A 4,814-nucleotide genomic window follows, 5' to 3' on the forward strand; every position below is an offset into this window, starting at 1 on the left:
GCATCTCTGGCCTGTACCCCAGTTCTGTATGAATAAATAAATAAATAAATCTTAAAAAAAAAAAAAGCATTAGTGAGAGTGGACATCTTTGTCTTGTTCCAGATCTTTGTGGAAAAGCTTTCAGTTTTTCACCACTAAGAATGATGTTGGGGGCCCTCCCTCGTGGTCCCTGGTGGTGCAGTGTGTTAAAGTGCAGCACTATGAAGCTCTCCACAGCCACTGCAGCACCAGTTTGATTCCCAGCCAGGGAGCTGACCCACATGGCACAGCAGACCTCTCCTGACCCATCTGCTGCTCCCCTCAGCAGTGTATTTCAGTCAATCTGTCTGTTCTGTTCCCCACTCTGTCTCTGGTGAGTCCTCTCAGCCCCCACACCTTTTGCCTGTACCCCATTTCTTGTATGCATAAATAAATAAATCTTTTAAAAAAATGATGTTGGTTGTGGATTTGTCATAGATGACTTTAATTATGCTAAGATTTTCTTTTATCCCAAGTTTTTCAAGGGTCTTCATCATAAATGGATGTTGAACTACACCAAATGCTTTCACAGTGTCCATGGATATAACACATCATTTTCATCTTCTTTTGTTGATATGTTGGATTACATTAATTTATTTTCAGATGTTGAATCACACTTGTGTCCCTGGAATAAATTTCACTTGTTCACGGTGTATTATTCTTTTGATACATTGTGGATTTGCTTTGCTAAGAGTTTATTGAAGATATTAGCATCCGTATTCATTAGGTCTCGAGATTGGTCTGTAGTATTCTTTTGTGTGTGTGTGTGTGTTGTCTTTGTTTAGTTTTAGTACTAGTGTGATAAAGGCTCCATAAAATGTATTTGGTAGTACTCCTTATTTTCAAATTTTTGAAAGAGTTTTCTGCAGGACAGGCATTAATTCATCTCAGTTCTTTCGTAGAACTCACTGGTCCTGGACTTTTGTTTGGGAGGGTTTTAAATATTGTTTCAGTTTCATTGTTGTAATTGGTTTTCATATTTCTAGTTTTCAAGTTTTCTATTTTTTCCTTATTCAGTCTTGGGTGATAGTATAATTCTAAGAACTTGCTCATTTCATTTATATTGTTGAGCTTGTTTGCATATAGATATTCATAGTAATCTCTGATTGAATTTCTGTAGCATCTTGTAATTTCTCCTCTTTCCTTTATGATACTTTCCCCCTTTTTAAGTTTTCTCCATCTTTTTCTTTGTGAGCCTAGCTAGAGGTTTGTCTATTTTGCTCTTTTTTTCAAAGAATCACCTTCTAATTGTATTGATTTTTTTCTCTTCTGTTCCTATTTCATTTATACTACCTTAGTGATTATTTTTTTCCCCTTCTTTTTCTAGTTCCTTGAGATGGGAAGTTAGGTGATTTCGTTCTTTCTTTTCCTGTTTGAGAAGATACTTGGTGTGATTTCCATCTTCATGTACATGTTGAGGTTTATCTTATGACCCAGTATGGGGTCAATCCTGGAGAATGATCCATGTGCAGTTAAGAAAAATGTATATTTAGATTTTGGGTTGCAGCATCCTGAAAATGTTTGTTAGGCCCATGCAGCCTCGATCTTAGTTTAGTGCTATCGTGTCCTTGTTTATTGTATGCCTCATTGATCTCTCCATCGGTGAGAGTGGGGTGTTGAAGTATATCTACCACATATATATTTTTTCCAGTGACTGTTTTCAGAGATGACTGTAGTTGTCTAATATATTTTGGTGCTCCCTCATTTGTTGAGTTTCCATTGATGAGTGTAATATATTCCTGGTGTATTGCCCCTTTGATCATCATATAGTAATAACCTGTCTATTTCTCTTGTCACCTAGGGCTCTCAATTCTGCTCCACTGATCTATGTGTTTACTTTTATTCCAAACCTAACTGTTGATTTGTATTACAGTTAACAATTGGAAAATATTTTCTCTATATTTTCCTTCTTTTCTTTCAATATTGTTTATTATGGTTTTCTTTGTATAGATCTTTCACCTCCTTTGTTAAATTTATTTTTAGGCATTTAATTTTTTTTATTTGTTTGTAAATGGAATTGTTAATTTCTTTTTCTTCTTGCTTATTTACATAAATAAATACACCAGATTTTTGTGCATTAATTTTATGGCCTGCCACATTACTGTACTTATTTATTGTTTCCAGCAATTTTTGGGAGTTATCACTAGGATTCTCTCTATATATTATCATGTTATCTGTCAAAAATAATTGTACTTCTTTCCCAATCTGGTTTTTCTTTTATTCCTTATTGTTCTCTAATTATTCCAGCTAAAACTTTGAAACCTAAATTGGATAGAAGTGGTAAAAGTGGATATCACTGCTTTGTTCCTAATATTTGATGAAAATCTTAGTTTTTCATTGTTGAGTATGGCATTTGCTGTGGGTCTATAGTATATGGCCTTTTTGTTAAGAGTTTTAATCATAAATGGGCATGTATTTTGTCACATGCTTCCTTTACATCTATTGATCTTATCACAGACTTTTGTCTTTTCTTGATGTGGGCTATTACACTAATTGATTTGCATATATTAAACCATCCTTGCACCCCTCTTGTAAATCCCTCTTGGTCATGGTATGTGACCCTTATATGTTGAATTCAATTTGCTGTTATTTTTGTTGAGAACGTTTACATCTTTGATATTTATAATCCTTCTCTCTCTATGATATGCTTACTTAATTTTGGTATTAGGGTAATGTTGGCTTTATAAAATGTGTTAGGAAGCATTTTCCCTTTTAATTTCTTGAAAGAATTTGAGTAAAATGGGCATAAGTTCTTTGACAATTTAATAGAATTCACTAAAAGATTCTTATAAAACAATCTGGTCCTGTACTTTTGTTTTTTGGAAGACTTTTGATTAGTGTTTGAATTTCCAAAATTGGGGTTGGCCTATTCCCATTTTATATTTCTTCCTGATTTAGTCTTCATAAATTCTTTTGTTCTAAAAATTTATCAGTATCTTCAAGATCATCAATGTATTGCTTGTTGCTGTCTCACATACATTTTGATAACTCTTTCTTAATTTCCATGTGTCCAGATATTTTTTAATTTCCTCATTGACACAGTGATTATTGAGAACATCTTTTTTATTCTATATGTATTTCCAGTTTTCTTTATGTGATTGATTTCTGGTTTTGGTAGTGTTATGGTCAGAAAAAAATACTTCGTAGTATTATGATAAAAAAATCACACTTGATATTATTTCAGTCTTTCTAAGTTTATTGATTTGTTTTCTAGAATATGGTCTATCCTTGAGAATGTTCCACATGTACTTGAGGAAAATATAAATTCTGTGTTTTGGGGTAGAATGTTCAATAATTGTCTATTAGGCTCATCTGATCTAGGTCATCTTTTAAGGCTTTTTTATTTTTCTATCTTATTGTTTTGGCCAAAAGTTGTAAGAGAAGAGAGATGTTAAAAATCTCTTACTATTGCGTTGCTGTCAATATCACTATTTGTTTCTACTAGTAATTGCTTTATGCATTTTGATGCTCTGTTATTTGGTGCATATATCTTCTTCTTGTACTAAGCCCTTAACCATTATATAATATTTACTAACTACCTATTTAAACTGGAAGTCTATTTTACCTAATATAAGTATGGCCACATTGCCCTTTTGACTTTCATTTGCTTGTAGGGTTATCTTCATCTTTTTACTATAGTGCTGTATTTGTCTTTAGTGTTAAAATGTTTCCTATCAACAATAAAAAGTTGTATTTTGTTACTTGATCTATACCTTTTATTGGTGAATATGAATTTACATTTACAGAATTATTGAATATAAGTATGTATTGCCTTTTGGATTTTTTTTATAGTTTATTCTTTTGTTTTTCTCTTATTTTCTTCTCTTGTACATTGACATCTTTTTATTTTTATTATGTTTGAGTACCCTTTCCATCTTCTTATGTGTTTACTCTATGAACTTTTGATGATATGTTTACTTTATGGACTTTTGTTTTGATGTTATCCTGAAGTTTCTGTGTATGGTCCTGTACTTGTAACCAGTGGAATGGATTGATCTCAAAATTTGTCTGATGTTCCACATTTTTGTTCTCTATTCTATGGTTTCTTAATGCTTCTAGATAAAATTTCCTTGCTTTTATAAGAATCTTTTAGTGTTTTTTGCAAAGCCAGTTTAGTGTTAATGAATTATTTTAATTTTTGTTTGTGTGTAAAGCTTTTAACTTTCCTGCATTTTTGAATGTTAGTCTAACTGGATAAAGTATTCTCAGTTGAAAATCCTTTTCTTTCAGAACTTTAACTATATCATGCTATTTGTTTCTGCTTGCAAGGTTTCATGGAGATATCTGGAGTTAATCTTAAAGGGAGTTCCCTTACATCTGACTTGTTTCTGGATGCTTTTAGTATTCTTTCCTTATCACTAGGTCTTAGGAGTTGATTTGTATTGATAATATGTCTCAGGGGTGTTTGTTTGGGTTTATTTTGTCTGGAACTCTTGGGCCTCTTGAATCAGAATGTCAATTTTCTTTTTCAAGTTAGGGAGATGCTCAGCTAATATTTCTTGTTTTTTTTTTTTTTTTTAATATTACAATATTAGGGCCCTTCCTGGTGGCACAGTGGGTAAGGATGCAGCACTGCAAGCTGGTTGCAGCTACCTCAGTGCGAGTTCGATTCCCAGCCCCAGAAGTGACCCACATGGCACGGCAGACCTCTCCTGTCTCACCTGCTGATCCTCTCAGCAGTGTACTTTGTCGATCTGCCTGTTCTGCTCTCCCCACTCTGTCTCTGGTGAATGCTCTCACTGCCCCTGAACCTCTGGCCTGTACCCCAGTCCTGTATGCATAAATAAATAAATCTT

The sequence above is a fragment of the Condylura cristata genome, unplaced genomic scaffold (assembly GCF_000260355.1).
Source record: "Condylura cristata isolate star-nosed mole 26May11 unplaced genomic scaffold, ConCri1.0 scaffold00001, whole genome shotgun sequence".
Lineage (NCBI taxonomy): Eukaryota > Metazoa > Chordata > Mammalia > Eulipotyphla > Talpidae > Condylura > Condylura cristata.